Source organism: Chrysoperla carnea, chromosome X (assembly GCF_905475395.1).
Source record: "Chrysoperla carnea chromosome X, inChrCarn1.1, whole genome shotgun sequence".
Lineage (NCBI taxonomy): Eukaryota > Metazoa > Arthropoda > Insecta > Neuroptera > Chrysopidae > Chrysoperla > Chrysoperla carnea.
Window position 1 is genome coordinate 29,508,844 of NC_058342.1, and position 14,021 is coordinate 29,522,864.

Here is a 14,021-nt window from a genome sequence, read left to right on the forward strand (position 1 = left end):
AGAATACACCAATAAATCATTCTGTTATACTTCTTTTGTTACATGCAATTTTTTTTTTTAGGTTATGTAATCGAAATAAATATGTTTGAATTTATTAGTATCTAAAGTAAGTATGCACTGATCAAGTATCAAAAAGATAGATAATTATGCAATGAGCTAATTATATAAGCCGTTGTTTGCAAGGATTTAAAGTAATATTAATGATTAGCTATATTTAGCTATCATTTAAATGCTTAATTCTGGGACCAGGACTCCTCATTCTTGAAACCTATTAGTGCTAAGTTAATTTTGATTACAATTTCGATAAGTATGACCCAAATTTAGTATAATTACATAATTGGTTTATCAAATTTGGATAAAATTTGGATACGATAGAGTAAAATTAAATTTTTTGGATTCTGATAATGTCATAAAGTTAAAAATTTAGATTTTTTTGATAACAAAGGCAAATTTGATCCGATCTTATTGGAGTTTTTTTGAAACCAACTAATTTTGGGTCATTCTTTTCAGCTGTAATGTCAGTTTTTCGCTAGCTATTACTGATGTGCTTAATTCAGGGAATAAGGCACCAGATTCTTGAAAATCTATTAGAGCTAGTCTAATTTTGATCAGAAATTTGAAAAGTATGACCCAAATTTAGTAGAATTACATATTTGGTTTATCAAAATTGCATAAAATTTGGATGCGATAGAGTAAAATTAAATTTTTTGGATTCTGATAAAAGCTTTTGTGTGATGCCGTCGGTAAAAGAGCCTACGGTCCAGAAAATACAAATATAGAAGAATTTTTCTTTACTTTCATGATGTAAAAAAACAAACGATTCCGTAATCAACATCTGTCTATACATGGTATTTCAACAATTAAATCAATCAATTTTTTGTTTTCACATGTTTCTTTTACCTTCTTAGTCTTTGATATCCTGCACCTATTAAAATTTGACTGTGTCCGTTTAGTAAGAAAAACTGTTTTTAATATTAAAAAAAAATAAAAATACAATTATTAAGTGTTATACAGATATTTTATGTTATTTGACAATAAACATAACCATTATATAAATGTCGCACTCTTATCAATACTGAAAATCTTATTTACCTTTCATGCATTGCTCTAATTAATATATTAATTTATATGTGTGACTGTGATACGACGTCTAAGAATATATTGTTGTTTTTTTAACGCTGTATTGTAGTATTTTAACACTATAGACTACTAATAAAGCTTTTCTGCCATCTATTGAGCACAATAAAAAACAGGTTAAGGAGACTTAAAACAAATGAACATATATGTCAAAAATTATATTTAAATTTATTTTAAAAATTATCAAGAGAAAGCTAGAGTGATACCCACCCGCTTCGCTGGGTTTAAGAGTAAAGAGTTGATAAATATTGCTCTCGCTTATTCCCTTACTATAACACACGAAAGCATGATAAGGTTTGTTTTACACAGTATTAAAATATATGTATGGTTTTCTATTTTTTAATGTATAATTATTCATTGAGTATATCAGAGAAGATGACCGTGAAATCTTTTATATTAACTATTTTTATAGACATCTGTAATTTATGGTAATGTCAAATGACTACTTTTACAGAAATCTGTAATTTATGGTAATGTCATCAAAAAAATTTTTTTAAATAATATATCTTTATAAATTATATCTCATGTGTTATTCTGATATATCAGCTTTATTGCTGTACAGTTTCATTAAAAACCATTCGCTAGTTTTAGCGTGAAAGCATAACAAACAAACAAACAAAAAAAACAAACAAACATGCTTACTTTCGCATTTATAATATATGGAGATAGAGATTAAAGAGATGTTTCTAATAGGTTAAATTAGAGGTTTTTAAGAAAAAACTATAAAAGTCCAAAATTATGTACTAATTTAATCTGTGTTATAACCTTATTGTGTTATAACCTTCACTTTTTATTTCGTTACTTATCCCCTTTTGTTCACAATTTCGTCGATTTTATTATTTTGAAACGGAATCCTAATTTTTTTTGAAAACAGCCCATGTTAATCCCTGATAATGTAGTTTCTGTACTTGAAATAAATTTTCAAATCGATATCACCTTTGAAGGCTGTGGTCTACTTCATATTCTCTGTTGCTTTCGCCTTTCTAAATGAACACTTATTTTGCATTATTGCGTTAACATACTTTTTTTTTTGTTAACCTGAAATTACTTGATCACTCATGCACGCTCATACATCCTTAATAAAGAAATTAAATAAATAAAAAACCGTGTCAAACAACTTCGTTAAGGATGTACCAATTTTCTCTTAGAAACTTACAGAACTTACCTAAACAATGTCCGGGATTTTTTAAAGAACCCTGTATACAAGACAAAAACCGGGAACAAATTAATCTTAAAAAAAAGCCAATAGTTGGTGTATTTTTGCGAAAATTTTGTGTTTCCTTATTTAAAATAATATGGCACGACAATAATGCCACAATACATGATTATATGGACACGTGATCGCCCTAACTAAATATCGAAAATGAGCTTTAGTCACGATATGTATATTTTTCTACCTAATATTTTGTAAGTATACACAAATATACCTACAATTTAAGTATTATACAATATGATTCGCTAGAAAGTCACCATCCATGTATTTCGAAAACGGAATAGATGATCGGGAAGATATTGAAAAATATGCCGATACATACAAGGGAATAAAAATACCTCATTCGATTTGGTCAATTTTTTTAAGTTATTCAAAAATTGAATGAAAATTTTTCTCATCACGAGAATAAAGGTGAAAGCAAAAAACTATTAACTTCGGAAATATTTTTTCATACTTGTTCGTGTACTTTCGTTAGTTTAATAATGTAAGTCATACTCAGTAAATTTTAAAAAAAACTGATAAAAATTATGGTGAAATTAGTTAAAAATAAAATTATTTAGATCAATTTTCTGCTCCAAAATCAAACTGTTTCCTAGTGCATTAAAAAATTTATTTTATAAAATTATGTAGAGGTTATGATTTAAGCGACTAAAGATTATCGAACGATTGATGCGAGTGCTGACAGATTGAAGATTTGAACTGTATATTAAAAAACAATGGTGGGTATCACTTTAGTAAAAAAATTAATACAATTTATTCATTCCCCTTATGGAAGCTTTTTAAAAAATCATCCTGTATGTGTGTTGTTGTGCTAACGGCATCTATTATTTGAATTAATAAGTAGTATAATAAACCTTAGTAAATTTTTCCCTAATATATTGTTAATAATCAAAAATATATATAACTATCATTTTCCAGACAAATACCACTTTAATTTAACTACATTTTAATCATAAGCATTTGTTTTCCTTTGACGCGCGCATGTTATTAGCCATGTTTATTTTTTTATTTTATTATATTCAGTTTTATAGAGGGTGTAATCTGAAAATTTATTTCTTAATCACTTCATTGTCTAACTCGTGATTATATTTCAAATATTTCATCAAACGACTCTTATCAAAATAATTAAATATATCATTTTGATACATAGCTACTATTAAAGGGTTAAATTTAAAATGTATTTTGACATATGACATTCTTTTGTTTGAATAATATAAAATTTAAATTAAATGTGTATCGTTTCTTGAAAGGCATTGTGCGTGGGTCAAATTGGCCCACTTTGCCGATTTCCAGGATGATTGAAAATAAGATTTTGAAATGGGTCGGACTGCGGGGGGTCCAGTTTCTCTGTGGAGAGGTTCAGCCGGATATCGTTAGAGGACTTTCGAAATCGTCCGAAGACAACAATTTGGAAATTTTGCCATGGTGCATCGTTCGATTAGATAGGGCAAGCATATATGAATAAAGATCGGATACATGACTTGAAAAGTCGATGTTTCAGACCTTCGTCCAACTTACTTCTAGTGTTGAGTAGTGGGCACAACTCAGCATTAGATGCGTTTCGAAGCGCAAGTTTTAATGTTTTTGCTCAAACGATGGTAAAATATATTATTAGTCTATGATAGATGGGTCCAGAATTTTAATATTGACTCTCTGTAGGCTTCTACACGTGAAAATAACATGAATAGAAGTTTCATCATTCTTCATTTGTAAAAGTTCTTTGAAAATATTGGAAAACTGAAGCTCTTCTTTGTTATCCAATTGAAAAACTTCACGTTCCAACGTACCTACTAAAATAATTCTTTGTTGTAGGTATGTGAGATATTTTCAAAATTTTTTTACACGATCAGTAATATAATTTAAAATTTGAACACAGAAACGTACAAGATAAAATATATATAAAAAAGAAAACTTATTTTTTTTATCATTTTCCTTTATTTTTTACATTTATTTTTTTCATATCTTCTTCAGAGAGAAAGGTATAGAGCTACTACTTTAAGAATAAAATAGTACAATGCACTTATATTATACTGAAAAGAATATAGCCTGTCACTTCAGTTTGTTATTAATGAATAATTCCCTTACATATATGACACAATTAAGGAGACTATGAAAGATTCTTCCATATCATCCTTGAGATTTCCTTGAAATATTATTAAATATGAAAAAACACAACTTGTGTTTTATTGATATGGAATTTTTTGTCTTTTATCACAAACATGATATGCCCTCATACAAAATTGCGTATAAAAAAATTTGGAAAACGGTTGACCCTGCAGGTCATCCCTGTAACTTCCCGCTAAGTATTGACTCATAACGTGTAAAAAATTTTATCTATTCTGATGTTATATCCACTCGCATTTTATTGTAATTAGATGTGATCTTAGACTAAAATCTGATTAAATCTGATCAAACCGATTACGACCGACTTGGTGGCGATCGATGTAGCTTTTACACGTTGAGAGCTGATTAGTTTTTGAAATCGATCGGTAGTTCTCTCAACTCAAAAATGAAGATGTTCGATGCTTTTGTGCTTCTAGCTCAAAAATTTCATAGACATTTGATAAAACACTATTTTTTAAATTTTCAAATCGCGATAACTTTAGAATGAATAAACCGATTTTCACGCGGTTGGTGACATTCGACGCTGGGTTTTTGGGTTTTCTTTCGTCAACAACAACTCACGAACGAATCAACCGATTTTGACCGGACTGGTGGTGATCGACGTGGTTTTTTGATTTTGAGAGCTGATTAGTTTTTGGAACTGATCGATACAGCCGTTTAAAAGTTATTAAAAAAAAAAACACTTAAAAAAATTTTTTTTTGTAGTTTTTTTGAGATTTCTCCAAATCTATCGGTTCGAATCGGTCCAAATAGGCCTCAAAATCTAAGTTTGGTCAAGCGAATGGCACCAACCGGATCAAATCGGACAAGCCGTTCAAAAGTTATGAGAGGTTTACATACATCCACAAACACACACACACACACACACACACACACACACACACACACATACACACACACTCATACATACAAACATACAGCCATACAGACACCCTCGCGGAAGTAGTTAGGGAAGCTTCCTGACACCTTAAAACGTCGAGATCTGATGAAAACTCGATTTTGGCAAAACGGGGTGAAAACAATAACTTCCTTATTTTCTTAGCGGGAAGTTAAAAAGGGAACAAAGTACTGAGAAGTTTTCAAAAATCTTTATATCGCCAATCTTTCCGTTTACCGGAAGGTTATCCAAAAAAGTTAAGTTTAGCCTTAATTTGTATCCTCGCGGGATAGCAAAGATATTTACGTAAGAATGTGTCATTTTAGTTATGGTGATTTTATTAGGTGATTTAATGAATACTTGTTCATAAAATTTTGTTCGTATCATGAATATTTCTAAGCGGTACAAACTTAATATTCATAACCAAAATTAATATTCATTGATATATTTCATATATATAGTATCAAAAATATAGTTTATCATATCCACTTTTGGAAAATACCTATAAAAAAACAATTGTCAATCAGAATCCATTAAAAACGTATTAACTGAAAAACATAAGATCAAAGATATTATAAAAGTAAGAGAAAAAAAAAATGACGACAGAAAAAAAATAGACACAAAAATCTAAATGTCTTCAAGCAAAATTCACAACATAAAGACAGACGGGGGTAACGGGTGAGTATAACGATAAGCCACTCTAAACCTAATGGTCGTGGAACATTTTTATGTGACAAAATGATAAAATAAAATACAGTGCATTCGTCGAATACTGAACTATATTATATTATTAGTTTTCATTGTGAACAAATTAAAGTTTATTGTTAATCAATATTTTATCGATAGAAATTATTTTTTTATTAATTGCAAACCTTTATACATATAAGGTCATTCAAACCAAAGTGGCACCGAACAAGAGAGAGTATAGATTTTAGTGCACTTACATATACAGGGCGTTCTGTTATTACCTGCAGATCGTGGACCTACAGAATGAGCTCATAAAGACGAAGGAAAAAGTTATTTCCCAACTATGGATCTGAGTGGGCGCTACAGGTATAACAAAAATTGATAAATTGGTAAATTCACTGACTATCATTCGATAACCAGTAGCCAATGATAATCAATAGATATTAGTAAATATCATTTAATAATGTTCAACTAAAGAAGGGATATGAACTGATTTCAATTGGATTATATTATTTTGAAAAAAACATTTAAAGTTTCATAACAAACAAACAAACACGCTTACTTTCGTATTTATAATATAAAGAGATGTTGTTTAAAGTAAAATAATTAAAAATTAAAAAATTATGACGTGGGTGGCGTCTGTTATAGATAGATATCTGAAAAACGGAGGTTAAACACCATTATTATTATTAATACACTCTGATATATTTAAATAATAGAGAATTAAAGAATGAAAAAATTTTTGTGTAAAAACTGTAATCTTTTAAAGACTTTTTTTTATTCTTGAGCTAATTATAAATAATAGCTGAAATGAAAATTTAAAACAATTCCTACTCATTATATGCAAAAGTGTGTTTTCTTGTTTGTAACTTAATAACTCATAATTACTTAGTAATGCACTAATAGAACGTGTTATGAACTTTCACATAACATAATACACCAGCTTGCATTTTCAGAAAACTTACAACTTGATGTAAAAAGTAGAGATTTTCTCGTGAATATATTATTCGAAAAATATACTTCTTATTAAACTGAATCGTTTCACATATTAATAGAAACAAGTGAAAAAAAAAACAATTGATTGAGTTAATTGTTGAAATACCATGTAAAGTATTTGAAAACTTTTCGAAATTTTTCAAACTAGAACAATTGGAGCCCTGAAGGCCGCTCCATAAATGTGTTAGCTTTCTAATTTCTTAAAAATAATATAAGTAATGATATTTAACATTGTCTATACAAAGTATTTCAACAATTAACTCAGTCAATTGTATATTTTCACTTGTCTTTATACAATTTTTATCAAATAAACAATATGATTAACTATGTATTATTGGCTTTATTTTATTATCAACAAAAAAAGTTTAATGTTGAAAGTCAATGAGTTCTTTTGTCAAATACCGGCACACCATTTCGGGAACGGGTGAGTGCGATTTATGAAAGTGGTACGGTTAAGGCAATGCTCCCCCAAATTCCTTAGAGGAGATTTTCTGTTAGTTTAAATTTATCAGTACGTAAAACCGTACGTTTCTAGCCTATTTGAGCGCTGCTGCCAGTATATTTGTTTATAATTATGCATAATATGTACTTATTTGACTTAAATTAAACAACAGACAATTTTCGTATTGTTACAACAGTGGAGGTCAATAGATTCCTCATTATTTAACAGATCCTGTGTACACATAAGAACATAAATAAAAGAAAACAGAAAGAAAATATAAAACAAATTCATAAAAATAAACTTTTCCTTATTTATTATGTATGGATGTTAAAAATGTTGAAAGATATCCTCTTTGTTCGTCACACAAATACACGTCTACATATCTACACATTCACACACATACAGAGTGAGACAGTGAAGTGTACAATTTTGAAAATGCCATAAGAGTCCCGCTTAATAGACGAATTATTTTATATCAAAAAAGGCTAAAATGAAGAATTTTTATGTACCTCAACCTATCGGGCCAGTTTTTTTTTTTAAATGTTCAGGAAGATCCATATATCAAAATCTACATCTAACTTTTTGCCGCTAGAAAGTTTGGCAATTTCTATGGACCAAAAAAGCCCATTTTTATAATCCATTTTTGAGGTGATTTTTGAAAATTTCAAAATCTTGAAAATATCCAACAAAAGGGGCCCGAAACGTAAATTTGGGGGTTTTCGGGATCGCTGAACACTATTCTGAAATCAAAATTTCGATATATTCCCCCATCCTGGTGGGACCCTCCTAAGGTAAAGTCACCCCGCTGGTCCCAATTGAATATTTACTGATAATTGCAGTGTTAGGTCAACGAAGGGCGAAAAACCCCCAAGATGAGGGGGAGTATATCCCCATTCTAATTTCGGAATCATGATCAGTTAACCCAAAAACCCCCGAGTATACTTTTTTGGCCCATTTTGTCGAATATTTACAGAATACTGCTGTATTGGACCAGCGGGGTTGAATATCCCCAGAAGAGAGGAGTACATCTTCATTCTAACTTCGGAATCGTGATCCGTGACCGCAAAAACGCCTGAGTATACGTTTTGGCCCATTTGGCCCATAGCAAAAACCCAAACTTTCTAGCAGCAAAAATTTAGATGTAGATTCCAATATATGGACCTTCCTGATCATTTAAAAAAAACTGGCCCGATAGGTTGAGGTACAAAAAACTTCTCTATGAAATGCTAAAATGACACGACTATAAGGTATTTCCAGCATGATTGCACTTGTCGACAGATTTGGCTTCTTTTTTTTCACAGGCTCAGAACTATGCTAGCTGTGAAATTCCGAAGTTACAAAATTTTTGGTCGCTTATCGTAAAATAATCAGCTACAAAGTTCGCGAAGAATACATAGTTTAGTAGCTATGGCCGTTTCTATGCTATGTTTATAACAAATTTCTGCCAACTCTGAGATACGAAAACCACTCAGCGCCTACACTATATCTATATTTAAACGTCTGTGGTCACAAATAGTGAACGCATATAACAGCATAACGGACATTAAACCTTAACTATAAAACACAAATTTACTCGAAAATAATTGAATTTCTTCACCATTTAATTTTCTTGGATACTTTTTTTGTTGTTGGTAAAAGGATAATTTGGTAAAATTGTTGGAATTTATTTTTACAGATTTTTAAAATCGCACACTTGTCTTATCTCACTCTTTACATCCACACATTCATACTTGAGAAATACAAAGTGGGGAACATTTCTCTCATTTATAATGACAGTTGGTAGCTAATATTGTTTAAAATATCCTCAACGGCGAGCAACATGCAAATATAATGTAGTTTTATGTATTTTGTGTATAGTGTACAGGATGCTTTTCCCACAGGATATTTTACATGCTGGCGAAGGTCATTTTTTTAAATTTTATTTGCAGGTTTTAGGTTAGTTGGGGAATTAAGGGCGTTCAATGATATAATACTTTGAAACTTACAAATTTTTATTAGAAAATAAAAAAAATTATAGAGTTTTTTCAGATTTGTTCAATTTAGCATTCTTACATTTTTAAAATCTTTTAAAAGTTATTTTATTCTATCTGATTTAATTTTCAATTTGAAACACCTTCACCCCAATAGCACGGGGGCTAAAACGATCCGCTTTAAACCATTTTTAAGGATAACTTTCTAAAACCAAAATTATGATTTAGCCAAAAATCAATACACTGATATTTTAGACAAATACAAAGAAAAAATCATGGAACGCAACCATACCTAGAAAGAAAAGTTAGCTTTACAAAAGTCCGCCTAATCAGCCAATCAAAAGTTTCTGGCTGTAGATGGAATCGAGACACTAACTGTCAAGTATGTAATTATAATGAACCAGAAACATTGGAAAACCTCCCTTTCAAATGTCTTTTACAAAAACCCCACAGACAAGGATTCATTCTAAAATGTATGAATAATGATGATCCTGCGGCCCAACAGATTAGGCCGCAGGATCGGAGGATAGATTGATATGTGGAGCGCTAAAATTGAGAAGTTTTTTTCTAGAAGAATAGAAAATTTACAGATATGGTCTGAGTACAATCGTAGGTATTCCGAAGATCTTATATCACTTCCACAGGCCTCTGTTCGCAAAGTTGTTGCGGCTATTACAGGACACGGGTTGGGCGGCAGGCGCGCTGAACGCCTGGGTCTGACAGTGTATCACGATTATTGCAGGAGCTGTCACAGTGGTGAGGAGGAGGAGACAATGTCTCATCTCCTATGTCACTGCCCAGCTCTTGTCATGAGGAGATGGACTTACTTGAGCCACGCTCTCTTTGACGATCTCTTCCACCTAAATCAAAGCTCTCCTGCTGTTCTTAAACAGCTCCAATTGGTTCATGGAGTAGTGGCCGGGGATGGGCCAACCTTTTTTTTTATCACAACGGACCCTATGGTCTAAGTGTGTCCCACCTCAAGACAGTCACTCTAATCTAACCTAACCTAATGCAAAAAACCGCAAGTCCATACATCCAGTAAACAAGTCTTTCGTGAGAATCAAAAACTTCTAGGATATTTCGAAAGTGCACCATCTTAGGGACAGGGACCTAAGACAGCAGCAACTTACCAATCACCCATACATATTTCAGGCATACTTCCACACATACAAAGACAGAACGGCAAGTGAAACAAGTTAAAAAAAAATTTATATGTAAAAAAAACTAGAGCATTTATCTCCCTCAATATAAAAGAAACTCCCGTGTGTAAGTAACCGATTAAAATTGCATACAATATTTACAGTAAAACTACTTCTTAATACTTATATATATACTACATCTTTATATATATTGTAATATTGTGTGGATATCAAATATACTCACTGCCAACCAACAGAAAAGATTACTCTTTTTTACTCATATTTTCCCCGAAAACATAGACATCTGGACTATAGAAGGTCAACGGGGATGGGTGAGGGTGTATTGTAAATACATGTCAATTTCAACTCCTAGAACAGGCATGGGCGAGTTATTTTAAGTCGAAGTCACTATTGTTATAACTTTATTGTGTGTCATAAACTTTATCGAGTGTCTCTTTATCCAAGACTTTTCTACCCATCTCAGTTTCTCTGTCTTACTCGTATTTTAGGTTGTCACTGGCTAGGTTGTGACTGTCTTACTCGTATGTTAAGTTAGGAGTCCGAGGGACTTCTGTAAATCACGTTTGCCCATGCCTGCCCTAGAACACAATTTATGCGGTTTTGAAAATACCTGATATATATGTTTCCCGCTTCTTTTGGGTATCGCTAGCGCCCTCTTTTTGCTCAAATCCACGTATTTGAACAAAATGCGTGGAAAAACTTGAAAAACTTGTTGATATACCTACTCAATGAATTAAGACTATTTTACACTTAAAAAAATTGAAAACTGTGCACATATTCTAGCTGTGTAAAACAATTCCTTCTAGTGCTATGGAAGGGGAATAAGTGAGATCAAGAGAGGTGGAGGCTATAAAGCGGTGGTAGTTACTTTTCAGCCCAGTGAAGCGGAGGGGGGTATCAAGCTGGTATTTCAATAAAAACAATTTAACAGTAAGGAACATTCAATGTAGGGAAAATATGACGTTAGTTATGGAATTATGTTGCTCACGAATTTTTTAATATATATCTTCTTATCTTTCATACAATTATAAATAATAAAAATGTTTTCAGTGAAAATTTTAGTATGCAAAAAGAAAGAAAAAAATAATAGAAAAACATTATTATATATAAAAGGATTTTTTCATCACTTTATGTTATAATTGACTGACATGGTTAGGGACTTTTTCTATGGTAATCAAATCATTTATTTTAAAATCATTTGAGATTACTGTATGTGCGGTATTTAAAGGTATCTGTTACATAATCCATATATTTGTTTACGAGAAAAGAATACTCGTTAAGAAAACTACAGTAGACAACGTTATAAGTCGTTAAATGAGCCTTTACCCTAAAATATTTTTATTGCTTCAAAATCCGTTTGTCCTAATTTCGACTTAAGAGACCTAAGACTTCCAATAAAGTAGCATGTTTTGTGGTAGCCAGAAGTAACTACTAAATTTTATAATCTCTCTAAAATCAGTTTCTTCTAATTTTCCCTTTTTAAGTTTTTCATTAATATAAAAGAATAGCTCCTCCATTCCAGCTGATTGAACTGAGTTAAAAAAAATAACTAAGATTGTTGAGTTTTCACTGTTTAGAGAACTCTATTTAGATAGTTTTAAACCGGGGAAAAGCAGAATTAAAAAAGCTAAGGTAAGGACATAAAGTAAGGGCATCGAATATTTAACAAAATTATATAATGAGATCTCAGGTTGAAATAAAAGTTTTTTCTCATATATAGAATAAATTAAAAATTTTTATTCAACGACGTACCTTTATCTTTGAAAAGTTGGCGCCATTATGACAAATGCAGATAAACCAGCTATTGTGGTCGATATAAATAGCCTATAGAATATATTATAGAAAGAAAATAATTTTTTATAATAAAAATTAATTATCTTCTTCAAAAAACAGAAACGATATCCTGATTGAATAACACAACCCGGTTGGAAAATGTATTCTTTACTCCTTCCACTTTTCTCCGTCTCCGTCATAATGTAGAATTTTTACTTTAAATTTTCACAAAATGAAAAAATTAAGCTTCTAGAGGGTGCTTAATTACATTGAAATTGAAGTCATATTTATCCGGTTTTAAGGACTTGTGAGACAGTATTTTTTCACAAAATTAATTTTTTTTTAAATCAAGCCTTAAACATTTTAAAGCATCCTTGGAGGCCCGAATCGATAGTCAAGAATTGATACCAAATATTTATCGTTACTAATTGAAAATACAGTTAAATTTCGATAAGCGAGACTCAATGAAAGTCAGGGGTGTTTCATTTACTGGGATTGTAGGCAAAAATTCAATATAAATGAAATAAAGAACTTTAAAGCTACATTGGAATCTGTGCCCAAAAAATAAGATGACATTGTATTTATTTTGAAAACTCTTCATTTATTCTTCCAAATCAATTCCGTCCCCTTCAAAGTAATCCCCTCCCGATGCAATGCACTTATGCCAACGGATTTTCCAACCTTCGAAACACTGGTTGTAGTCACTTTCCGGGATTGCCTTCAGTTCCGGCTTCGCTGCTGCTTGAATCTCCTCTATCGTATCAAAACGGTGTCCCTGGAGCGGTCTTTTTAGCTTGCTAAACAGCCAGGAGTCGCACGACGCCAGATCAGGTGAAAACGGTGGTTGCGGAACGAAATGAGTTGAGTTTTTGACGAAATGATCATGAACTATGAGTGCAGTATGGGATGGTGCATTATCGTGGTGTAAAAACCATGAATTGTCTTTCCACAATTCCGGCCTTTTTAGGCGGATAGTGTTATCAAATAATATTCCTTGTTGACGTTGACTGTTTGGCCGGACGGAAGGAATTCATAATGCACAACAAACGCGCGCAGTTTAAATTCAAATGTCCCCTTATTTTTTCGACACAATGTTATTGTAATGCTATTATGTTTTTAGAATCATAAAAACGAATCAAATTAGAAGTATATACAAACAAACAATATCAGTTTTAAATATGGTAGAGGGCGGCATGAAAAGTGCGAATAGGACGAAAAGTGATCCGATTACTGATCGTTTCCGATTATCGAGACTCTACTGTACTTATCAAAAAAGGTTTAGTCACCAATGTAAAAACAAACCCACACGTAAAAAAACCTTAAATATTTAATACCAACCACTTTGTATCAAAATAAATTATTAACTAAAAAAATATGTCTCAATAATTTATAATTTTCAATTCACTTTCGTTAAATTAAAACGCAAAATGGGAATATTTCTTTTTATATATAGTATCCTATTTATTTTTGCTGAACAATAAGAATTTCCGTGGAGTATATAGACAAATAAACAATTGAGTTTTTTTTTTTTTGCTAGATTTAATACGTTTATTGTTGTTGGAAAAATGTTGGGAACATATAATAATAATCTTTGAATATAAAAATAAACTTTCTGGTAGGAAATTGTGGTTCTTACCCC

The 14,021-nt window shown here is 31.2% G+C and overlaps 1 protein-coding gene across 1 annotated transcript in view; it reads right to left on the reverse strand.

Annotated features, from left to right (window-relative positions):
- The window catches only part of LOC123303048, a 509,686-nt gene that overhangs the window by 417,197 nt on the left and 78,468 nt on the right, over window positions 1-14,021 (reverse strand). The window lies entirely within an intron of this gene.